The sequence below is a fragment of the Pelodiscus sinensis genome, chromosome 6, assembly GCF_049634645.1.
Source record: "Pelodiscus sinensis isolate JC-2024 chromosome 6, ASM4963464v1, whole genome shotgun sequence".
NCBI lineage: Eukaryota > Metazoa > Chordata > Testudines > Trionychidae > Pelodiscus > Pelodiscus sinensis.
Window position 1 is genome coordinate 75,788,766 of NC_134716.1, and position 26,938 is coordinate 75,815,703.

The 26,938-nt window shown below is 40.5% G+C and overlaps 1 long non-coding RNA gene across 1 annotated transcript in view; it reads right to left on the reverse strand.

The window, feature by feature from the left end:
• LOC112547357 (uncharacterized) overlaps positions 1 to 24,634 on the reverse strand; it is a 79,005-nt gene extending 54,371 nt beyond the window's left edge. Inside the window, exon 1 of the long non-coding RNA XR_012904818.1 lies at positions 24,515 to 24,634. This is a non-coding gene — a long non-coding RNA (uncharacterized LOC112547357). The remainder of the gene's footprint in view (positions 1 to 24,514) is intronic.
• Between the last annotated feature and the right edge of the window lie 2,304 nt (positions 24,635 to 26,938).

A 26,938-nucleotide genomic window follows, 5' to 3' on the forward strand; every position in this document is an offset into this window, starting at 1 on the left:
GCAACAGAGGACCCTTGTGCTCTTGCTCACAGGGTGTCTGGAGAGGCCTGCCTTACTGCTGACACCAGGGTGGGACACACCTTCCCACCACAAGGCACAATTATAAGGAGTCTGGGGACATGGAGATGCCCCCATGCGTGCACGCGCGTACACACACCGGTGCCGCACATGGCCACGCCCACACTCTCAGGGCAGCATCCGCTCCCAGGGACAATGTGACAAGGTGGAAGACACTGAGCCTCAGTCAGGGGAGCCTGATGGGAGGGGAAGGATGTAGAAGGGACCCCAGGAGCTCTCTCCCTGGCAAGCAACATCTGCTGCTCACACGCATCTGCCTCCAACACTCTGTCCCTCTCTTCTCCAGCGAGCAGTGATACAAGTCCTCTCTGTGTGGGATGCCACCATTGCTGGACCTGGTGTGTGTGCAGCACAGAGGGAAGCCAAGATGCCCCCCTTCTCCTGCCCCATGTAGGCTCCTGGCCTACCCAGCATGTTCCCATGCTTCCTTGTCTCCGGGGCATGAGGGTAGTGAGGCTCCCCACTGGGACATCTGTATCCCTACAGGAAAGGTCCTGCTGTCCAGGCCTCAGGTGGCCTTGCTGGAAACACCCCCCCCCTTCATCTGACCTGAGACCTTTTGGTGTCAGCTCAGAGATGAGGGCGAGGCTCCATGCACAGTAACTCCTTGGATGACTGCCCTTCTCTTTGTTCTGCACAGCTGGACCACCTGTGAGTGGAGCCACATCCCCCAGTCCATCCTCCTGACCCTAAGGTGAAGGCAAGCCCAGGAAGACCTGCATCGGGAGCACTTCGCCTCCCTGCATGCCCTTCAGTGCTCCCTGGACCCCCAGGACCACAGACTGGAGGCAGACCTGGAGCTGTACTGAAACACCAGGTAGGAGCTGCTGCATCAAGGCCTGACTATTTGTGTGGTTTTCACCACCGCCATTGACTGCCTGGTGGCCACTCCTGCTGCCGCTCCTGCTCCCCTCCTTTTTCCCCCTAGCCCCACCTGTGGCCACTGAGGGACACACATGAGGTGGTGGGAGCACCCAAGGCAGATGCCTGGCCCAGCCCCATGCCTGAGCCTCTCCTCCTCCTCCTTCCCTCCCTCCCCGCTTCCAGGTTCTTTCCCCAGTCCCTCCCCAGTTACAATAAACCACACTTTTTGTTTTGAAAGAATAAACTGGTTTTGTTTAATTGGGATTAATGTATCTGCAGGGGGGGAAGAGGGGAAGGGGAGACAGGAGAGGTGGGAGAGGAAAGGCACACTGGGCTGCTGCAGAGGTCCCTTGTGAGGAGGCCCAGGGGAGAGTCTTGCAGATGGCCCTGGCTGAAACTCTCCCTCAGGGCCTCCCAGATGCACACAGCCCCATGATGGACTTCCCGGATGGCAGCTGTGCGCAGCTGCTCAAAGGCCCTGGTGAGCTGCTCAGCTTCTGCCCCCCACCCTGGCAGGAACGTCTGTCTCCCTCTTAGGTTCACAAAGGGAGTGGAGGACACTGTATATAGCCATCACTTGGGGCATGTTCCAGTCGTCAAGGTCCAGCCATGTGAGGAGGCAATGGAAACTCTCTTTCAGACAACCAAAGGCACCCTCCACTGCAATGCTGGCACTGCTCAGCCTGCCATTGAAACGCTCCTTGCTGTGGTCAAGGTGTCCAAGGTAGGGCTTCATTAGCCAGGAGAACATCGGGTAGGCTGCATCCCCAGCAATGCACATCAGCACGTCCATATCCCTGACACTGATGGTGCAGTTGGGGAAAAAAGTGCTGGCATGCAGCTTTTGGAACAAGCTCGAGTTGCAGAAGATGCAGGTGTCGTGCACCTTCCCCAACCACCAGACGTTGATGTCCATGAACTGGCCCATGGTGGTCCATAACGACCTGCAGGACCATCGAAAAGTACTGCTTATAGTTGATGAATTCAGATGCCTGGTGGTTGGGGGCCCAGATGGGGATATGGGTGCCCACATCTATAGCTGGGGAAGCCCATGGCAGCAAAGCTGGTGATGATTGGGTCCACTTCACCCAGGTTGATGACCCTGCACAACAGGATGGTGTTGATGGCCATAACCAGGAGACAAACAGAATCACAGGTGTGCCAGAGCCCTCAGGAGGTCCCAGAGTCCAACCCCTCTCCTCCCTCCCACACAGCAGGAGCAATCCCTACTTACTCCATCCCCTGGTAGGGCTTTGTGATGGTGGGACTGAAAAACCTCGTGGGGAGGGACTCCCATCCCACCACCCACCCATTCCCTAAGATACCTCAATCCAGCAGTTCACTGACCCCTGGGACAATAGCCCCAGAGTGCCATAACTGCATGAGCACAGCCCCGATGGTCAAGCTCCCCATGCTGAACTGGTTCCCCACATAGCGGTAGCTATCAATCATGGCGAGCTTCCAGATAGCAATGGTAACCTGCTTCTGCAAGGGGATGGTGGGTCTTTTATGAGTGCCCTGTTGCATGAGGGCCGGTGAGAGCCACTCACACAGCTCCATGAAGGTGTCCTTCTATATGCAGAAGTTCTGGAATCACTGCTCCACGATGATCTGGTCCCACCAGTCGGAACTGGTGTCCAGTTGCCAGAAGTGGGGGTGCATGGTGTGCAGGGGAGGGCAGGTGGGGCTGAGCTGCATGAGCAATGCCTCAAGAGAGGAGAGGAGGTACACTACAATGATCTGAGGGTCCTCCTCTTGCAGAGCCATGAGAACAGCCTGCAGAAACTGCACCAGGAAGCGCAACGTAAGACGTAAGAGCCGTTGACTGCTTGGAGGCAGGTCCATCTCCATGGCAGGAGTGCTGTGGTGTCCACAAGGGCAACAAGAGCACACAGAGAAAAGACTTTGCTGTCACTTAAGGAGGAAGGCAAAAAAGAAGAGCCTGAGACACAACTGTACAAGAGGGTCCCTTTAAACACGAGCCTCATATAGCCTCAAGCAGCAGCTACAGGAAGTGACTGCTGTCTTGATGCCCTGCCTGAAGTGCTTCCATGTGGCCTTAAATGCGATTCAGTGTCCAATGAGTATGGATACTCTATTTTGAAATACCTCCGCGCTATTTCAATGGGCATTTGCTGTGTAGATGCGCTATTTTGAAATAAATTATTCTGTAATGAGTGTGCAGTATAGACTTACCCTAAGGTTTTAACAAAAAACAGGACTATGTAGCACTTTAAAGACTAACAAGATGGTTTATTAGGTGATGAGCTTTCGTGGGCCAGACCCACTTCCTCAGATGAAATAGTGGAAGAAAATTGGCACAACCATATAGTCCAAAGGATACAATCAAAAAAATGAACACATATGAAAAGGACAAATCAAATTTCAGAACAGAAGAGAGATGGGGGGGAGGTAAATGTCTGTGAGCTGGTGATATTAGAGGTGATAATTGGGGAGGCTATCTTTGTAATGGGTAAGATAATTAATGTCTTTGTTTAGACCGAAGCATAAAGTGTCGAATTTAAGCATGAATGACAGTTCAGAGGATTCTCTTTCAAGTCTGGTATTAAAAGGTCTTTGAAGCAGGATGCAGGTAATCAAGTTGTTGAGACAATGCCCTTTCTGGTTGAAATGGCAAGAAACTGTTTTTGATTTGTGATCCTGTCTAATATCTGTTTTGTGGGCATTGATTCTTTGGTGAAGTGTCTGAGACATTTGGCCAATATACATAGAAGATGGACACTTTCGGCACATGATAGCATAAATTATATTTCTGGATGCGCAGGAATATGCATTCTTGATCTTATAACTCAGTTGGTTAGGTCTAATAATGGTATCAGCAGAGAGAATATGTGGACAAAGCTGGCAATGGGGTTTGTTGCAAGGGAAGGTTCCAGGGTTGGTATTAGTGTGGTATGTCCTGTGGTTGTTGGTAAGAATCATCTTGAGGTTAGGTGGTTGTCTATAGGAGACTATGGGTCTGTCTCATGATGGCAAATTTTATAATCAGTGACTATGCATTAATAAGTATAATCTTAAAAGAATTCATGCTGAAACCAGGCACTATCAAGACAAAACACATCACAAAGCCAGCTGGACTGAAAATAAACACCTAATAAAAGTTTAAATCTAACTTTTTACTCAATCTTTTCCATTTATTAAACTATTGCCTTCCAGAGGATAAAACATATTGATGTAAGAGAAGGAAAAACAGGGAAGAAATTGGGAAAATATAGTCAGTTATATTAAATGGTCACATTTAAATTACCCTTTGTCTGCTCTTGTTAACTCAACTGGGCGGGGCAAGTCAATTTGAATTTAAATCAAATGAATAAATCAATTAATAATAATGGAGAAGGAGATCCAACTCTTACGGACTTCAGATAGGATCAAATTTAATAATAATGGAGTCAACAATTTTCACAATTATATTATGACTTCTATGTTATTTGTCTTATATCTGCAGGTCTGGAATCATGTTTTTATCTTAGCTTAAAGTAAGCGTCTAGCTCACATAGTGGCAGAAAAGGCTGGAAACATGATGCAAGTAGATTTTAAAGGATCAGGAAACAAAAGACTAATACAATTAACCCAAAATGTTTATCTTAAAATTCATGAGATTTGTAAAAACCCCAACAATCTCATTTTTGAGGCCTGAGTTGTGACTTTTGAATACTTGAGATTGGCAATGCTGCAACTAGTTTTTTTCTAAACCTGCTTGGAACTGGCATTGCTATTATGCTGATCAGTCTCCATAATTTTTAGATTGGCCAAATCATTATGTATTAAATCCCCTTTCCTGTTAATATTTTATTTATTGTATTGTGGATATTACTAAAATAGGTGAATCACTGGTTAAAAGACCATACTCAAGAATTGTTATCAATGGGTTGTTGTCAAACTCAGAAGGTATATTTAAGTGGGGTCCCAGAGAGGTCTGTCGTGGGTCTGGTACTGTTCAACATTTTAATTAATTAACTTGGAGAATGGAGTAGAAATTATACCTATAAAATTTGTAGGTGACCTCATAATGGATGGGGTTTCAAACACTTTGAAGGACAGTAGTAGAATGCAAAATGACCTTGGCAAATTGGTGAATTGATCTGAAATGAACAAAATGAAATTCAATAATTACAAGCACAAAATACTATACATAGAAAAAAATCTTCACAAATACAAAATGGACAATTACTAACAAGACAATAGTGCAGCTGAAAAAGATTTGCAGGTTATTGTAGATCACAAATTAAATGTGAGCAAATGTGATGCACTTGTGAAAAAAACTATTATAATTCTCGAGTGTATTAAAGAAGTGTCATATGTAAGATTTTTTAGGTAATGGCTTCAGGTGGAATACTGTGTCCAGTTTAGAATGCCACACTCTAAAGTGGAAAAACTGAAGAGTCCAGAGATGAGCAACAAAAATGATAAAAAGTTTTAGAAAACAGGACCAATGCCAAAAAATGAAAAAAACTGATCAAGTTTAGTCTTGAGGGGAAAAAAAATCCGAAGTGAGGATAACAGGGGTGAACTTGGTTAGTCTTTAAATATAAGGGCTTTCATAAGAAGGGCAGTGATCAATTATTCTCCATGTCTGCTAAAGGAAGGACAAGAAGTAATTGGCTTAACGTGTAGCAAGGGAAATTTAGGTTAAATATTTTCTAACCATAAGGATAATTAAACACTGGAATAAGCTTCCCAGGATGTGAAGCCCTATCATTGAAGGTTTTTAAGAACAGATTCTGCCAGCATGATAGCTCCTCTGCAAATTGAGGTTTTGGTCTCAGACTGTCAATCTGATATCTTTCAAGAACACTAAAAATAAATAAAATAAAGAATTTAAAGAAAAAGAACATTAGCAATGCAATGGGAGTCCTAGATGGAGCACGAGTTAAAAACAATGAGCCTAGAGGCCTGCAGCCTTTACAATAATGTAGCTTAACATGGGTAAGCAGTTAACCAGGAATAACCCTAGATCACAAGTTATCACAGGATAGACTATAGTAACTAAACAATTGATGGGTAACCACATATTCTAGTTTACATCAGCTTTAGATATATTTAAGTTCGGAACATAAGCAGGTGTATGATGTAAAAAATAACCCTGGTAACTCAGAGTGCATCTATACATCATCCTTACCTCGAAATAAGCTACGCAATTCGCGCTTCACAAATAGCAAAGCTTATTTCAATGTTATTTCGACATAGCTTATTTTGAAATTAGGCACTATTCCAAAATGTCCCTTATCTCTCATGCAATGAGGTTTACGGGGATGTCAGAATAGTGAGCTCATTATATTTCGATATAACAGGCTTGCTCTTAAGATGCAGAATAGCTATTTTGGGATACTAGAGGTAGCTCTGCTGTGTACACATAGCCTAACAGACTATATGCTAATGACTTTGAGGTAAATTGACAAGTTATCAATAAGAGAAGGGCACCCTAACATTAGAAAGTGAGAAAATACAAATAAGGAAAAGGAGATGAAACCCCTGTTAGATATGCATTAGATATAGTGAGTATCAGTGGAACACATTATAAAAGTTGTATCCCAGCCTTTGTGCATTGTTAGCTGTAACTGTTGGAAGGACCAGGATGACAACCATTGGTGAAGGTGGTGAGGAAGATGATGAGCAAGAGGAAGATAATGAGAACACTTCTGGATGTTCAGGGAATAGTTTGAATATATATGCTCAAATACTCATTCTGTGTTTTCTCTATCTACCTTGCTGGATTGTAACCCTGCTAACTGGTTAACAAAACTGTCACGAATACAGAGGGATTTCCTAAGTTTAAATATTTAAATCCCGGGCTTCATTTTCAAGTTTGAATGACTACATTAGCCACCCTACTTCAAACTAGGGGAGCTAGTGTAGCCATACCCTAAGATACTGATTAATTATTGTTACTTTATTATCCAATGTCTATCATTTTATGTCCCTAATCTGGAAAGAGATTGGGGTTTAATATCCATTAAATTCAGTGAGAGTACTCAGCTCCCCACCACGCCCATGAAGTATTCAACACCCAGCAGAGTTGGACCCTAAAAAGTTAGAAATCACTTAATACATTCTATGTATCTGGTTAGTCCCAATAACCTCTCAAAGGGTATGTCTACACTACCCCGCTAGTTCGAACTAGCGGGGTAATGTATGCATACCGCACTTGCTAATGAAGCCCGGGATTTGAATTTCCCGGGCTTCATTAGCATAAGCGGGGAGCCGCCATTTTTAAATCCCCGCTGCTTCGAACCCCGTGTAGCGCGGCTACACGGGGCTCGAACTAGGTAGTTCGGACTAGGGTCCTATTCCGAACTACCGTTACTCCTCGTGAAACGAGGTGTACCGGTAGTTCGGAATAGGCACCCTAGTCCGAACTACCTTGTTCGAGCCCCGTGTAGCCGCGCTACACGGGGTTCGAAGCAGCGGGGATTTAAAAATGGCGGCTCCCCGCTTATGCTAATGAAGCCCGGGAAATTCAAATCCCGGGCTTCATTAGCAAGTGCGGTATGCATACATTACCCTCCTAGTTCGAACTAGGAGGGTAGTGTAGACATACCCACAGGGAGTTAAACACGTGGTTAAAGTTAAGCATGTTCTTAGGTACCCTTTTTGAATAAAGATGCTTTTCTGAACTGAAGACTTAGATACTATTTAAAGCATGTTATCTTCAAATAGACAGTATGCCATTGGGCATATAGGAGGACATGTATTATGTGTTTTAAAGTCGTTACTGTTTTTATTAAGCATCGCATATTAATGGGTTGCTTCATTTTCTCAAATCAGATAGGCCAAACCACAGCATCATTATTTCACAGGATATAGTTGTGCACGTCTTCTTGAATTATGAAGGTGTGTCCAAGAAAAATGTGCAAGGAACATACATTAGAGAAAAGGTATGTCTGCACTACACAGATTTTAACAACAAGGCTATGTCAACACAGCCTTGTCCTTAAAAGTCAGGCAGGGATTGTTTGTTGGCACTTTTGTGGAAAAAAAAAACTTTCACTACTTATGAGCAGTGTTTTCTTTGTTGACAGGAGAACACTGCTTTTTTCATGAGGGAAGGGGGTTTCAAGCACCTGTGAATGACAAAAGTTTTGTCACTCTGGGTACGTCTACACTGCATAGTTATTTCGGAATAAGCTATTCCGGAATAGTTATTCCAAAATAACTTATTTCAAAATAGTATATCTACACTGCAGGAAAGCCTCAAAATTAGTCTGAGGCAGACTTCCCTAATGTAGATGTGCTATTTCGATTTACCGCCCCAGGAGGAATAACTTAGAATGGCCCTGGTGAGGGGCTATTTTGAAATAGCAGAAGTAGAGCGTCTACATATGCCTTATTTTGAAATAGCAGTTTCAGAATAGGCATTATTCTTTGTAGAATGAAGTTTACAGAGGTTGGAATAAGCCATCCATTATTTCAAAATTATTTTGAAATAGCAGAATTTACTGTGTAGAATATGCTCGCATAGTTATTTCAGAATAACAGCTGAGAACGGTGATCTGTGGCCAGTTGGAGCTGCAATTGCTTTTATTATCATTTGTTGGACCAACTTATGTTGGTGAAAGAGACAAACTTTTGAGCCACACAGAACTCTTCTTCAGGTCTGGAAAAGATACTCCCAGACTCGCAGCAAAATGCAAGGTAGAACAGATTGTTCAGCATAAGTTGTTAAAACATATTGTAAGGGATCATCCAAAGTAGAGTGGGTTGTTCCAAATCATGGAGAAATCATGGGTAATAGGATGGCTCCCCAATATACCAATCTCTTAATGGCCCACCTTTAAGAAAAATTTCTAGACAAATGTACCAAGAAATCAATAAGATACCTGAGATATCAATGACATTTTCATTCTCTGAACATTTACCTTAAATTCCTTCATAGGTTTCTAGCACAACTTCAACAACCATCAGCCATGCATTAAGCTCTCTCAGGACCATTTCTATCTTAGCATCAACTTCCTCAACACCAAGTCATTTTCAATGATAGAATCCTTCAGACACCCACATGAAAACAATCCACAGATTACTAGAACCCTGCACAGACACAAAATTTGTATCTGCATCCGTATCTGCAAAAAATGAGCCATTCGTATCAGACTCCATATCTGCGGATGCAGATATTTGTGGACATAAAGTGAATATACATGGATTTGTAGGGCTCTACAGACTACCACTACTGCTTTCGTAGATTTAGTAACTCTCTCAAACACACCAAGAAATCTGTTATCAGACAAAACCCTCACATACCATAAAATATGCTCTGAGGAGAAAGTCCAGGATATACACTTTAACACACTTAAAACTGCCTTTACCAAACAAGGAAATTCTAATTGATATAGCACTGTCAACCCCCTTGGGGTTTAGGTCAATATAGCTACATTGCCCTGGGTGAGGTAGTTATACCAACATAAGTTACTAGCATAGATCAAGCCTTCTCTGAATAAGAGAAGCAGAAGGGGGTAATGTATATTGGAGGCAGCCACTTGAAATGAAGTGGGCAATTGGGTGTTAAATTGTTATGCATAAAGGGGTTTGAAGTGCACAGATAAGGATACTAGGCAGTCTGCTATATTACAAATTGTTGTCACTGGCCATAAAACCAGCTTCTCTGTTAAGTCTATGGTTTTTGGTGTCCTTAGGAATTTAAGTTCCCAGGATTACCTTTTAAAGGGTGTTGTATAAATATTGAAGTTACCTCAGTAACATAGGTTTACCTTTTGTTTGTAACTAACATCTCCAAATTGAGCACCTACAGGCAACCTAGTTCAGGGATTCTAACTTACCCCAGCCACAGTTCATTCCCTTTGTCCATTTTGTTTGCACCCATTCAGACAGCCCTCCTCTTTGCAGGCTGCTTTCAAGTGCCCACTTTTTCATGGCTACCACTGAATCCTCCCCAGCAACAGTGTGCTTCGTGGCCTGGCTTTCAGCCTTTCAGAGTATGTCTTTCCTGTACCTGGAAGTGAGCCTTCCAGACACACACACACAAGTAGGGCACAAGGTAGAGAATAAAGTAATGTGGACATTGTGACACTGGTTGAGATTCAGGTTATCTACCTAAGCTCAGACCCAGGGGGGCTGGGTGGGTCCAACCCGAAACTCTGACAGTGCCTCAACATCCACATTGTAATACCCTAGCTGGGAGTCTTGTTCTTAACTGCAGTATAGACATGCACTCAGTCCTGCCTACCTCTACACTACTGCCTGGATAAATACATTGAGATCAATCCACTGGCGGTTGATTTAACAAATCTAGTTAAGAGCCACCAAATCAACATCAGATTGCTCTCCAGTCACCTTGTTACTCTACCCTGAATGGAGAAGAGTAAGAGAAATAAGAGTTTCTCCTGTTGACCCCCTGCAGTGTAGAGCCAGTGGTAACTTGATGTAGAGCAGTGTAGAGCCAGTGGTAACTTGACACCAGCTGTGTTATTCCCTTAGCTGGAGTTGTGTAGCGTAAATAGACTTTTTAGTGTAATGTAGAGGTAGCCTCAGCTCTTCAGCTGACCTGCCTTCCATCAATGTAGCTACCACCTCTCCGGTAGGTAGATTACATCTGCATGGATGGAAGAACCCTTTCTATCAATGTAGGTAATGTCTACTGAAGCACTACTCAGTACATTTTGATCTTAGGTGGTATTTCCTTTCCTAAACTCTAGAGGTTATGGAGTTCTTTCTGCTGACAGGCAGTTGCGCTATGGAAGTGGTGCCCAACGCGGTGCCCGTGGGCACCATGGCGTCCGCCGGGGCATTTATGTGCACCCACCTAGTGACCAGGGCTGGCCTGAGCCATTCTTGCGTCTCAGACTCCAGGTGCCCAGCGCATACACAACCCCCGTCCTGCATGCACAGCATATGCATGGCCCCACTCTTGGGCACCCGGCAGCCCCAAAAGGTTGGGGACCACTGCTCTATGGGTTAACATTTCACTCAGTAATAAGGCAGAAATTCATTACAATCTTCTTATTGTTTAGAGTCTTCATAGTCTTTTGTCTCTTCATTTATCACTTTTCAAAAGATTTCCTTGGCTATCAGCTATTTAGAGGCACAATTCTTGATTACAGAAGATATGCCCCAGAGCTGTTCTTATGTTTTCCAGTGTAAATGCCCACATAGATGTGTGCAATACCTATTTTCAATTAGATCAAATTAAGACAGAGGACCATATTCTTATCTGATAATTTGCTAGCACAGGTAGCTTGTGTTAAGAACAGAAGAACGGCCATACTGGGTCAGACCAAAGGTCCATCTAGCCCAGTATACTGTCTGCCAACAGTGGCCAATACCAGATGCCCCAGAGAAAGGAAACACAACAGGTAATCGTCACATGATCCCACTCCTTTCACCTATTTCCAGACAAACAGATACTAGGGACACCATTCCTACCCATCGTGGCTAAAGCCATTGATGGATCTAACCTCCATGAGTCTATCTAGCTCTTTTTTGAATCCTGTTAAAGTTCTAGCCTTTACCACATCCTCCGGCAAGGAATTCCACAGGTTGATTGTGCGCTGAGTGAAGAAAAACTTCCTTTTGTTTATTTTAAACCTGCTGTCTATTCATTTCATTTGGTGACCCCTAGTTCTTATATTGTGACAATAAGTAAATAACTTTTACTTATTCACTTTTCCCATACCAGTCATGGTTTTATAGACTTCTATCATATCCCCTCTTAGTCTCCTCTTTTCTAAGATGAAAAGTTTAAGTATTTTTAATCTCTCTTCATATGGGACCCATTCAATCCCCTAATCATTTTTGTTGCCCTTTTCTGAACCTTTTCTAATGCCAAATATATCTTTTTTTGAGATGAGGTGACCACATCAGTATGCAGTATTCAAGATGTGGGCATGCCATGGTTTTATGTAGTGGCAATAAGATATTCTCTGTCTTATTCTCTATCCCTTTTTTTAAATGATGCCTAACATTCTATTTGCTTTTTTGACTGCAGCTGCACACTGAGTCGATGTTTTCAGAGAACTATCCACAATGACTCCTAGATCACTCTCTTGAGTAGTTGTAGCTAAATTAGTCCCCATCATCTTGTAGGTATAGTTGGGATTATTTTTTCTAATGTGCATTACTTTACATTTATTAACATTAAATTTTGTTGCTCAGTCACTTAGTTTTGTGAGATCTTTTTGAAGCGCTTCACAATCTGTTTTGGTCTTACCTATCTTGAGCAGTTTGGTATCATCTGCAAATTTTGCCACCTCGCTGTTTACCCCTTTCTCTAGATCATTTATAAATAGGTTTAATAGGATTGGTCCCAGGACAGACCCTTGGGGGACCCCACTAGTTACCACTCTCCACTCTGAAAACTTACCATTTATTCCTACCCTTTGTTTCCTGTTTTTTAACCAGTGTGGCAACCATTTTACTTAGAGTGTCTTTGAATACCAATTTGATATTGTAATATGTGTGCCTGATTTTGATTTCACATGGTTTTATTAACCTGTGTAACTCTGTTGACCTCCTTGACTTCATCCTGGTTTATGACAGTGTCATATCAGAATCCTGCCCAGAGCGTGAAGATTTGGTGCTAGGAGAATACCAAAATTCTCATATAAAGATCTTCTGGGTGTCTTATGCCATAAGAGGAAAAGTTCCTGAGCACGTCTCCACCCCTTCTTTCTCTGCATGTGTGTGTGTGTAGGCCTGTCAATGGGGAGAGCAAAGGGGGCAGTTCTCTCAAGTCCCAGTGATTTGAAAGGGCCTGGGGTGTCTGGCTGTCATCACCACTACTGCAGCAGTGGCAGCTTACAGAGCCCAGGGCCCTTTAAATAGCCACCAGAATGCCGCACAATGTGTGCCAGATAGCTCTCGGGGCTGCTGGGGTAGGGGAGGAGGACAGTGCACCCCAGACAACACTGAGGGCTGGCTACTCCTAGTCCTGCCTCTTCTGTCCAAGACCGCACCCCTTCCAGGAGCTGTCCCTCCACCTTGCCCCGCAACTCAGCAACTTTGTTAACCTGTGTGTGTGTGAGAGATTTTTTTTTTAGCTCCATATACCAAGTCCAATCCTAGCTCAAACAAAGCTATTTGATAAAGTATATTATGCTATTTAAAACATGTAGCCAAAAGTTGCGTTTTATCTCAAGGAGAAAGAAAGAAAGAAAGAAAGAAAGAAAGAAAGAAAGAAAGAAAGAAAGAAAGAAAGAAAGAAAGAAAGAAAGAAAGAAAGAAAGAAAGAAAGAAAGAAAGAAAGAAAGAAAGAAAGAAAGAAAGAAAGAAAGAATGAATGAATGAATGAATAAATTATTTCCTTTAGGAGATCACAACATGATGTAGAAAATGAGAAAATAAACTTAAGCAGTGTTGTAATCTCCAAAGAAAAATCTGCAGTAATACTGTACTCACAGCAGATAGCTCACAAACATGTAAATCATTTTATTTACAAAACCCTCCAAATTACAAAAAACTGTTCTCAACCTGATTTCAATGGGTTTATGTTAACTTAAATTAACAGGGCCATTGGAAAGCAGGCTTATGACAGGGTAGGAGTCCACCTCCATAAAAGCTCTATTAGCTGTGTCGATTTGAAAGGATTCTTTTGGAAAGGAGAAGAAGGACAAAGAAAAAGAAAAGAAGACCACTGTTCTGTCTGGGAGTGGAGAAACAAAGATGGAGAGAGTGGCTGTGCATCATGCCTGCTCTTGTAACTTCAGCCTCGTTATAGTTAAACATTACTATATGAAAAGGATGCATATTATACACATTCCTCATCTCAACTCAGATTGATTCTCTGGAAGACTTCTGAGCGTTTTCTTAAAACAATGTTTAATAATATAGTTTATCTTGCTTACTATGATCATTGCCAGGATATCTGAGAGCTTGGTATCCCTGTTATATTTTCCCAATTATTGCCTCGAGTGAATACCTGATTATATAACAGCAAAGACCATTACTGGTAAAAAGCTGTACTTCCTGTAGCTACTCTGTTGGAATGTGTTGAGTGTAAAGCTCATTGCATTCAGTAACAGCTACCTCTGCACCTCTCACAGCAGAAAATGCACCACAAGAGCAAGTGCTTTGGATCATGTGAGGTGGCAAGTGGGAAGGCCTGAATGGAAAGTATACATATCCTAGTTCCCCATTCCCTAACATATGTTTGTGAAGCAAGTGATCTGACTGTATGGTATTTGCTTCTTATCTGGACCATCGCATGGACCACCACATACTTGCTTTACAGCCTGCGTAGTTTTATGCTCCTAACAAAGGTATGTATTACACACACGTTATGCAATCAAAGGGAATTACTGTTCCCGTATTACCAGAGTTGCTGCCTACAGTGACTTGCACAGAGGAAAAGCTTGTCCATGACACTAGCTTAATGCAACTTATACTGGGAACCATAACACTGATTGTATGTCAACAACTTGATACTATACTTGTAATGGGACCTGATAGCATCTTACAGCTGTATTTACATATAAAAAATGGGCAACTAAGGGAACAATGAGTTTATTAATTTACCCACATTTCCTGTCAATGCAGTTCTGAAACACCATCAAATTGTGCCTCTAGCCATGCACCATGTTTCACTGTAGCTGGTAATGATTTACACAAAAAGAGGTGGGAGGGAGTTGCTGACCTGTGAACATTTACTCTCCAACAGGTGTTTTTATTCCTCATATGCCAAAGGAGTTGGTCACTACCCGTCAGCTGCTGGACTCTTCCACTGATGGCCCCAAACTCCCATCATGTGTTAAAAAGCTATATAAGCAACCAGGACTTCCCTATGATTTATGAAATCTGAATTACCCTGATATTCTGCATGGCATGAGCACTGTGGAGCAGCTTTTTCCCAGAATTTCCTCAATACCTAACTGGCCCTGTGTCAGTAGTACTCAATCCTTCCTTGTACCAGTGCACACAACAAAGCTGTCATTATGGACCGTACCACTTTTGTATTTTGTTTTTGATTTTCAGTCACCAAATCTTATAATCACAATCATCATTCTACAACCTGACATAACAGAATATACAGTAAATCACTGAACAGGTTTGTGTATCTTTCCCTGTTCACTGAAATCAGGAAACAAACATTCTTTCCCAATCTTCCCTTCAAAAATGGGTCAGGCCTTAATTGTCCACAGTAGGAGATTCTTTGCTAGACTGTGAGGGAGCAGGCAGGCTGAAGAATCATGACTTTGAAATATTGAGTCCTGTATTTATCCACAGGTGAAGCATAGCGCATACAGTCACATGCAAGTTTCTTTATACTGAGGAGTTTCCTTTTCCACTACTCCTTTCTGCTGCAACCTACAAGAGAGATTTTCTTTAGACTGAAAAAAGTAAATACCTAAAAGAACAGCTGATAGTTTATTATGCTTTAATACAGCAAGTAGAACTATTGTTAGATTAAATGTGGAGTTAGGTGAAGGTGGTCATAAACTAATGATGATTAGAACATGGTTTGTGGCTCACTAGGAACTAATTCGAAGCTACTGTGTTCATTTTGGTTAACTTCCTATTTTAAACTAAGGGTGCTCAACACTGGCAGCTAACCTTTACTCCTGATTTTATCCATTTAGAATAACAAACATGCAAGAAGCAGTAACTATTTCTGCATAGATATCTACCTGTGTAGCATGGAGCTGCCCTAATTCTGTTTCTGTATTGTTTGACATGTCCCCCAAAACCCTGTGTAGCCCAGTCACATCACAGAAGGCTTTTGCAAGCACAGGAAAAGGGAGAAACATGTTGCAGAGTTACCACTCCTTAGTTCTATGAATTAGGCATTCTCTTGGCAAGAATTTTTGCTTTTTGGCTTGCCTTGCTACCATGCAGTGTAATGGGGAATGTACCTGGTACAAAAATACTGAAGCCATAGAATTTGTATACCCAAAAAGCTAGAATTTGTATACCCAAAAAATCAAATAGTCTCCTGGCTGGCATACTGGATAGTCTAGCGGATATAATACGTGACTCCATAGTCCATTTCATAAATTGCATTGTCATACCTGTAAAAAACTGGTAAAATAAAAAGGGTGTGGTAAAAAAGGCTCAATGAGGCAGAAAATAAGCCCAGGTCCCAAGGCCACTGTCCTTAATAAACAAAGGAGATTATTATAGAAACCAGACACTACATTAATACTTTTATTAACTTGCTATAAGAAAAATGTGGCATCTCAGTGACCAAAGAAAACAGTTTCAGGGTGTACCTGAGCATATAGGACAATTTGCAAAGAGTAAATGCAAGGGGTTGGAAAGTTTTCTGCACATTTCCATATGCTGGGGGCCTACTACAATGTATTTTTCCAGACTCTGGGTAGTAGAGTCCCATGACTTGCTCACACTATCTAGGACAGTGGCGGGCAATCATTTTTAGAGGGGGCCATTTAATGAATTTTAGTATGTGGTCATGGGCCAGCCCCACCTCTGGAAGAGGTAGAGCCTGGGGTGGAAGAGGTGAGGCTGGGGACTAACCTCTCCCAGAGTTGTCTGGGTCCAGATGCTTTGAATTAAAAAACAGTAAAAGGCTAGCAGCTCCTGACCCTGCCGATACTATGGAGCTTGGGAGCCACATAGGGTTGTTGTGGCTATTGAAAGGGCTCCGGCTCTGGCCCTTGCGGGGTAGTTCTGTGACTGGGAACTGTGAGCCATTTAAATAGAATCCCAACTGCGCATGCCACCATCTGGAAATTTGGTGGCTCAGGCTGCAGGATATCAATGGAAAGCAGCCAGATGCAGTCCGCAGGCCAGATCAAAGTGTTAGGTGGGTCGGATCTGGACCTCGGACTGCATCTTGCCCAGCCTTGATCTAGGAGGTTTAAAAAAAAAAAAGAATCTCTTCAATGGATGTTTCTAGCCATGATGACTTCAGATTATTAGATAGGGTTTCCCTGTCATGATTGGGTGGCATGATGCATATTAACTACTTACACTGTTCAGTTTTGTCATCTCTTCCCTGCAGATATTAGCCTATCTGCACATTTATTCTTAACAAAAAAAAATCAAGTAAGAGGCCCCCCCAAATCCTCAGAGTTATTAGAACAGACCTACTTCTATATTAGGTTTAGTAAGTGAAAAACTGAGCAGTCTGTGCTGTTAATTACAGTGTAAACATTTAATAAATATTCCTGCTTTTTATCCTTTGCCCTTTTCAAAAATGAAAGGTTGTAATTTACATGTAAGATAGTTCCTAATTGCCTCTTCACAAAACCTGCTTGTTTTATTTATTTCCTATCTTCTTTTGGGAAGAGAGGTGGAGTATATGAAAAGAAAGCAACATTTCTACCCTAATCTAAATTTCTTTAATAAGAAAGACATAGACCAGAACCACAACCACCTCACAGGGTTCTTATTCATCAGCCTTATGACCTTAACTGATAATTCTACCAAACTGCATTTTAATTATAGAATGTATAATATGTATAAGATAGGGTTATAGATATTAATGCAATAATTGTGCATGTTTATTATACTGTTTATTAGTATGAGTGCATTTTGGATATGCACTTGCACAAATAAATAGTATAATTGTGTATACATATATACTACTATTATTTGTACAGTTATGAGCGTGCGTGTATGTTGTATGCACAAAGCACTTGATTATTATCCTGATGCTTATAGGAGGTTTTTATAGCAAAGTAGTGTTGCAGGAATGGTTGTGTTTGGAATCCATATGCAGGTTCAAGTCATACATTCAGAGAGGACAATAAAGCAAGGAAAAAACAGCTGATACACAAAAGGGACGTCTAGACAGTGCCCCATCAGTCTGGCTAAATTTGGTGCTGGCATTCCCAATGGGATTGTAATGTAATTGTTCTGGTGTCTGCGTTCATTCCCCCTGTCAAACACCATCCCAAATATACATCCTTTATTTTCAAATACAACAGGCCCAAACTGTACCACTATATGGAAGCAGCTTTGAAACAAGCAAAAGAAAATGTAGCCTGATGTGCAACAAAATAGTTCTTTAATTTCTGGAAGGAAACTCACATTATTCCTTAATCCCAAATAAACTTTATTTCCAACTCAATTTATAAACTATTTTGATTAAGACAATAGAGATAACTTGAAATCAAAATTAAAAACACTCTTAATACAGCCTACTTTCGCATGCTATAGAGCAAGGACATCCTTTCTCCTCCCTTTATGTTTATTAACCTCTCAAAGAAAATTCAACAGAAACTCAGAAATGTGAAAGTGTAATGATGGCTATGGATCATAAATTCTAATGAAGGAAAAAAGCTAATGAAAAAAGAAAAGTGATAACAAGCAAAAGCATGGAAAAATGTAAATGATGTCATTTCACCATCTCACAGTTAAAAGAAACAAGAGTCCCCCCCTCCACGAATTTCTATAAAAAGACACAGTCTTATTTATTTCATTTTAAAATGTTCAATATATATTTTATGGAAAGTAAGAGTTATGTCTATTTATTGGAAACATCTATGCACATATTTTGCCACAATGTGGAAATTAGTGAAAGTAGTATTACATCACAGGAACTGTACTTTTAAAATAAATACATTCAAATTAAGAACATTGTATTATTACAATGATGCAAAAGCATTTAAAATCTTTAAAAAAAAAAGCTTTGAAAAGTAAAATACTGAAAAATATTTTTGATATTTCAACATTATATTCATGGCTGTGTTATCTTTGTTCTTTTCTCAAAGCCACCTTTATTTGTTAGATATTAATGGGACTGGGACATGATTTTAGGAGATTTAAATAAATATTAGACTGAATTATTGTGTAGAATGTTAAAAACAAAGATATTCACTAATATTGCATATATTAGTCCTGAACATCCTGCCATTCAAGTCAGTAGTAAATTTCCTATTAACTTCAATAAAACCTGTGTCCCCCTGATCATTTCATGAATGTTGTAAGCAAATAATCTAGCACTGTACCCCACATCTTTCAGTAGTTCTGATCAGTGTAGTCAGCAATTGGTGTATATCAGAAAATCAAAGGATTGGGGATCAATGCCTCTGACACTCTATAAAGTTTGAACCAAGGAAACTTTGGGCTCCATGACCTTTTTCAGCATGAGTTATGAAAGTAACTGGAGTTGGGGTGTAAGAAAGGGAGAAAGATTTGCCCCATGTATATCAGTATATTACAGGCAATATACTGATCCAACTCCAACAATTCAAGAGAAGAACAAAAATTATGCATAAATAACCACACAGACTAAAAAGAGATATCTGAAAGGACAAAAATTAAGTGTAGATTTTACTTTTGACATCACTAGCCCAGCTGGAAGCCATGGATTAGCGTGTTTAAATTTTGCAGAAGGAGATGGGAGAAATACAAAAAGCAATTTCAGTATTTTTTTTCTCTGAACCAGCTCCTCTAATTTAACTTTATGTGAAATGAACACCTAATTTGCAATAAGAGTCCTATATTAATAGGTCTGTGTGTGGCTATGTTTGTTCCTTCAGAACTGCAGTGGTGAAAACAGAAGAAAAGTATTGCTTGTCTCCTTTGAGATCAATCAGTATTGGGGAATCTGAATTTCATACATGTTGTTCATACTATTGAATAAAGTCCTAAGAGGACTCTTAGGTTTTAATTTCAATTGGATTCAAATGAACGTGTTTGTGATAGGTCTCGTTCCAACAAATTTACTTTCAAAGAGAGAGTAGATAGATAGAGGCAAATAGTAAGGTGGCTATATATGACTGTTACTGTGTGTGAGGGGTTTTCCTTGTGTGGGGAAGAGGGGAGGTGTGGCATATGGGAACTCACAGCGTTGTAATTGCTTCAGCTCTGGCTGGACCCGAGTTTTTTGTTGTGTCTGTTTGGGAGGAACAGTCGGAATTTCAGGTTCAGGTTGGAGTCCAGGGAAAGGGATTGCTGCTGTTTGTGAATTTCCTTTTCTGAGCTCCACCGTGGTGGCTACACTGCAGTTCAAGGAGCACTGGAAAGGAGTTGGGGGTGGGTTCTCCCTGCAGCTGCCCCTCTCACACTTGAATGAAAGAGAACTTTTTTCGGGCGGGGGAAAATCTGTGAATACCTTGCCTCATAAGAGATGAGGCATATTGAAAACTATATTAAATTACCCTGATTAACAATTTAGCCACGAACCGGGGAGCTTTGGGAGATCTCTATAGGCAGGGCTGGGGGCTATTCATGTCAGTAGCTAAGAGGTCGAAAGGTTTCTGAAGTTCACAGGCTCAGAGCCTTTGTTATGCTAACAGACAATCTCAAATCAGCTGCCTAGTGGAGTGTGAAATATAAATGATTCCTTGAGAACTTCCAATAAGTTGTCACTCTTGCTCTCCAAATACCAGGACAGGCTGCTAATTTCTAGCAGGCCCTTTTGCAGCATCGCGAGCCCTAACTGAATGCCTTTGTAGTTCAAATAATCTTTTCATGGGAGCTGTCCTATCATAATAGCCCAAATGCATCATGGTTTTGACTATTTAAATGAAAATCAGGACTTTTCCGTGCTTGACTTTTCCCGAGCTGCGCGGTGTTTTGGAAGGGTGGCAGCAACTCGCATACACAACAAGGTAGCACCCACTGCAGGGGGCCCCGGACATAAATAACAAGCTATACACTAGAGTTACTGAGAATCAACCCCTGCCCTGAGCCCAAACAAAGCCCGGGACTAGATTTACGTGTCTCGCCAGACTCTAGCTACGTTCCTGTCTCTCAGCCGGAAAAATTATTTAGGTCTGATTTAGGAGACTTTATATCAAAGGCTTTTTACAGCTTTCCAAAGTTCAGTGAGATCATCTTACAAGCTTGTTTTGTTAGTTCTCTGCATTGCAGTTGGGGCTTTTTGCTGGGGAAGGTGCATCACCTGAAAAGAATGGTGTCTTTTTTATAGTGATGAGACAATCAGATAAGCGATTTGAACTTAGTTGAGACTGGCTTCGGCGTGGAGTCGGACTCTGAACAGATTCAGAGAAATATGCACATCCCTTCTACAGAGCATTAATACTAACAACATTAAAGGGAAGAGAATGAGTTAATTATCCTTATACATACAAGGAAATTAATCCGTTGTAGGGTGTGAGCAGTTCATATTCAAGAAAGAAAGGAGGAGAGCCTGCCTCATGAATTAGTACCATAGTTGATGAATAAAAAGCAAGCGCCTAAGGTACTGCAAAGTTTGACACATTTACAAGAACACTGAACAACAATCTCTAGAGCAACAATAAGTTTAGTGTTTGGAGACAAAAAGAGTTGAAGGATTTCTTTTTGTGTATTCATCCTATGTTAGGGATGTAATAGAACACAGCAAGTGTAACTAAAGAGTTCGGTCTAGATTCCCCACTGCCTCAGTTTTTGGTACTGTTGGAAGTAGAATCACTTTTTAGGGGATTAAAAATAAGATGAAATATATCTGTCTCATATGTATTCCATTCACCAGAAATCAAACGAACCATTTTCCATGGTTAAGTGTCATTACAATATTATCCATAATCAAAGCAGATTCATAGACTATTTGGTAAGTAAAAGTGTAAAAAAGTCACTCTTGTCTGTTACACTATTAACACACACTAGACACAGTGGTTTCGGGGCGGGCGGGGGGAGACTATCATTATTTCCATCCTAATCCGCATTTATTTTTCTTCCTGGAAATAGATCTCTGTAATTACAGTCTGCAAAACCTTTTTGAAATTCTCCCCGAAAAAGAAGGAGCAAAAGTTTGGTTTTTGTTCCCCGGAGGGTAGATAGTAGACTCTGTGTGTATATATTATTTTTCTGAAAACACCAGAGTCACGAACTATCTGTGTCCTGAGAGTTATTAATAACACTTAGCACTTTGACAAGAGCTTTACATTTACAAAGGGCTGAACAAACAAACACTAATTAGTACTGCTATTTTGATTTGCATTTTAAACCTAGTTTTTAGAAAGACGAATTAAATATTCATCTCCAATGTATTTTTGCGGGTTTCCAAACAACCCCCCGATACTTTTCAAGCTACTTCTCACAGTTTATTTGTAAACTGCCAATAACTACATCAATCAGTAAGCTCTAGATTGATTTATACTGAACCAAAGTATTTGCATGTGAAAGGACAGTAGCACTGATTACATTTTTTCCCATTGATGAATATCTATTTCCACGTGGTATTTCATTTACAGGTATAAATTTAAGCTAATAGTTCTGGTTTTCTTCTACCAGAAAAACGTAACAGTGAATGCAGAATTTTTGTTTATGAACTAAGAAGGTAGCACTTGATCATGTCTTAACGTACATAGCAACCCAGTATTCTTGTCGAATATTTTTCTTTTTGCAGATTATATCTTTAAACTACATCCACAATTTTAAAATAGCTGAACTATAAAGTTGGAATTGGTAGTAAGGTACTTTTTATTAAAATATTATCTCAATGAAATCTACACCGAGAGCACTGACGCTGATCAGTACCAACTGTAGGTCGTATTAACAATGAAAATAATAAATAAATAATCCAGCAATAGATACATAAAATCAGAAACTCCAAAGTTAATTTGTAAATGGGAGCATCCAGCAGATTTCCTATTTCTTGAATGGTAATTAGTTTTCAGACAAATTAATTTTGTTCCTAAGAATACAATTTTGCTTACATATTTGCTTTTTGTAAATACGTTTCAACACAGATTCTTACAATGCAAAAATGATGTTTCATTCATATGTATGAGTAAATATCAAGGCAGACGTAGTTTTCTTGTAACCACTAGACAGTGATTGCTTGAAGTGCCAAAGGGGAATGCATCCTTTCCTCTAGCATAAGGAATGATGTAAATATATTGTATATATCATGTATTATCTTCAAGACTAATTAAGGTGAAAGGCAATATCACAGCCGAAGAAAGGCTGAGTGGAAAAGAATTAAGGATAAAAAGTGCAAGATGACACCCACAAGATGGCTGCCTTTTCATTCCTTCCCTGTGATTTTCCTGTAGAAATTGGGTTATAATCAATCTAAGCTATTCTTTAGCAATACATTATTCTTTTGCAAATCAGATAGAGAAACTCGAGCGACTTCATCCCTCCCCCCAAAAGTCCCCTGTAAATAAAGATAATAAAAATATTAAATACATTTAGGTCTATAGAAATACCGGTGTACATTACATATGTGGATGACAGTAGCAATGCCTACTGTACATTTCAGTCACCATACCGAGCTATATACACGTTTGTACATGTGACACACGCAGTACAACAGAAAAACACGCCACGATAGAGAGCCTGACTTCTATGATGCAATGCACTACGAAAGACGTAGCAATATTACACCATTATTTGCTTTTAAAGGATTAGAAAATAGTGTTTAAAATAATATAACTGAACATTTAAAAATAATGGCTCTTTCATTAAGGCAGCTCAGATTTGGGTAGACAAGATTTCTACTCATCTCATCTTGACCAAACCTGCAATTATTTTAATTTGTCTAGAAAAATCTCTAATATTCAGAACTTAGTTGTAGATATGATCTAAATGTAAGATTAATAAAAATAAAACACCATGGCAATATGATATCAATAAGGCTCAGTATAAACTGTAAACAGTTTGGGCTTCAGCCCATTCAAAAAAACTCTTAGGTTACAGGGTTACTATGTGGGCTGAAACTACAGGCTAAGAACAAAGCAAATGGATCAGTTTCAATAGGAAATATAATAAAACCCCCTTTATCTAAAAGCCATCAGGGACAAGCACTCAATACAAGCTAACAAGCAGGAACTGATAAGATAACATTTATATGAGGTCAGAAGTCAAATGCCAGTGAAAGGCTTTTAACCTCTTGGGTCATAAACAGGAATGGTTAAAACACATAAGATAGTTATTTATCGGATTTTAAGGGTACCTGATCATGGTTAGCGGAAAACGCGATGATTAAGCTAATTGGGATTTATAGAAGAAGAACTTTGTAGTTGTTAACATAAAATGGAAAGCCCCTCTGTCTATAACTCTTTTTTTAAAATTCCCCTTTGTCTCTCAAATCTGTAGACCAAAGCAAACAGATGACCAAAAGGATAAACATTGTTTCGAAGCAGGAACACAGTCAATACATGAAATGATCTATGCAAGCCACGACTTGTCTAAAGATTCAATAGACTAAATATTTACAGTCAACAGACATAAGAGAACAATAAACAGCCTCTCTATTGTGGTGTTAATGCCACGGTTTCTCCCCTTTCCCCAGATCACTAAAAGACGACGACGTATAATTGAAATATAAAAATGGGGTTTCCTTCAGAATAATCTTTTAAAAAATATTTTATAGTTATTTATTTTATAAATTCAGGTAGATTTAAAATTGCTTATACTTTTTCTTCTGATCTAGCCAGGGAATAGTCATTCTGTCTTTAGTGTCCTAGTAATTTTTGTTTGATATTGCAGGTTCACTTCTGCAAAATCTATAATTTACATACATGTATATTTCAACTTACATTTTAAAAAATAGCAAATGAAATATAAAATCTATCTATATATCTACAGAAAGAAATGGAATCTGTCCTGAGGCCTTTCTAGGCCCACTGTTTCTTTAAACAGAGTTCACAGTACACTAGGCGAACATTGTGGATTTAAAATGCTTTTAAATATTTATCAGAAGTATTTTATCACCATATTCAAATGACACCTGGAGTGCACTCACCTTTATTGACAATCTCTGTTCTGAAAGTCCATTTGCTTCACCAAAGCCCCCCAAGCAGAACAACAAGGACTAACCGTTTTCATTCAGTTAATGTTTAGTAAAAAACCAAGCAACCTTAATCAGCATGCTGATTGCATCGTCAACTAACAAATAATTTACTACTCTGAGCATTGCATTCCATTAAAAGCTCATTAAATTTTCTGTTCTCCAATGGGAGCTTTAGCTTTTGAACTGCAAGCTTTTGCTCCAAATTATCAGTTATTCAATTTTTTGCAAAATGTTTTTTTTTCAAAGCATAGGTGAGAGGTTTCACTATCTACCTACAGTAAATTCATGGGGAAACATATCTCAGGTTTGTCTTTTATATTACACACACAACAATTTTATGGGGAGAAGAAAACCCTACTTTGTTATAATCTAACATATCCAGTTTAACTTTGATGAAAGATCCTCCTGTTATGAAGAAGAGTAGTGAGTGATTTAGGTGTGTAGATTTTGAACACAGGAGGAAAATTGTACAGAAGGATTCTTTATCTTATACATCTGAAATGATCCTTTAAAAAGGCTGCTCTTTATTTATTATTACAAGCAAATAACAGAGAAGAGTCTTTGTATTGCAGAAAACAAATAGAGTGCCTTCCCAAATATAAAGAGGAATCCTAACAGTTCACATGTTTATTAGGGTACGGGGAGGGGTGAAAGCTTAATATCCTTTCTCAGCCTTGCATACTAAACTGTATATAATCGTTATATTTAATAAGTAAAACGCAAGAAAATGTCAGCCCCTAAATTAACATGCATTTTTGGATTGCTAATTGTGTTCATTGCAAATTTGGGTCATTTTGCATGAGTGACTCTAATGTAGGGCTGAGATTGCCATATAGCGTAGTGGATTCCTGATTCCCTGTGCTAATCCTGAACTCAGTGATTGTGTCAGGTGCAGTTCTGTATGCTCCAGCAGCTGGCTCATCCTCATCAATGCAAATAAGGCAACTCCTACAATCAAAGCCTCGTGAGTCTAAAGCCTGATTGCTGAGGGCAGGCTAAAGCACTACATAGACTCACTTTCAAATCATACTAACTGACAAGACCACTATAATGTCCCGTTCAAAATCAGCCTTCGCCAAACAAAACAAGAGAGAGAGCCACCAATTTGTGTATGTACAAAATGCAGCTAGATTTTCTATGAATGTTAACTGAGATGGGTTAAAAAAACAACTAAACTTTAATGAAGTCCATATTGTTACAAGCATTAGCAATAATTAATATAATATGTCGATGCCTAGCAAGAGGACAGACACCAAAACGTTAGCAACAAACTGCCTATTTTTCCAGGGAACTTTCTTAGGGACTGGTTCAAAGTATGCACCCATAGCTATCTACGTGTAGGGGTAACCACACTCTCAGAGTGACACTGTGGATAGCGACTGCCCTATAAGGGGCTCGTTCTCTTTGGTCTAGAATCCGAATGCACCATTCTAAAAGTGGTAAAATCACCACTCACAGCAGAGAAAATGCCACTCAGAGCTAAAGAGGATAAACAAATAACACCCCAAACGACCCGCCCTGCTCCCTTTCTCCTTTTCTCTATTTGCCTCCACCTCATAAAAGAGCTATAGCTTCCCTGAGGTAACCTCTCGAGTAGCTTTTCCGGATTGTGCACTGCTTCGTAGTGGGGTCTACAGACTCCCTCTTGGCCTGGATTTTTTTTTTCAAATGTAGAGTTTTCACAAGACATCCCATATTTAAATGCCAGACTAGGGACATGTATTTGCGCGCTCTTTAAACACGGAGTCGAAATCAGAACGTTTAATACGAAATCTCCGGCTGCTTTTAATTCTTTTATTATTTCGTCCAATTCAGGTAGTTGAAAACACAACTTTGAGGAGTCGCCGTAACCACCTCCCGACAAATCCTCAAAGACAAACAGCAACTTAGCTATCGCATTAAGGGTGCAGGAGACACGGGAAACCCTAAAGACCGCACTGCTGGCTCCCAATCAGCACACGTAAGTATCAACTGGAGTAAGGCAAGGGGAATATTAGCTTCCCCAGTAAGATCTTAGAAATCATCAGACACAGGACAAAGCTCCAGCCTGCAACCCCAGTAGTGCTGACTCACGTTGAAAAGTCTGATGTAGTAGATAAGGCCAGTTTTCAGCGGTAAGTGGAGCAAAAATACCTCCCACTTGTAAATTAGAATGAACGCGTCCCCACCCCGGGCCATAACAAGGGCTAATTCAGTCCTGGCCGGTGGAACGGCCAAACACTAGGGAAGGCGAGTTAACACAAACATTTCCCAAGCGGAGACAAACCAGCTTTCCTTCTCCCTCCTCCCTGCTGAGGACGGGAGCAGTGGAGGAAAGTTTCCCCTTCAGCTACAGTGGACATTCCCTGAGTAAGTGGCTGGGTGCATACAACTCCC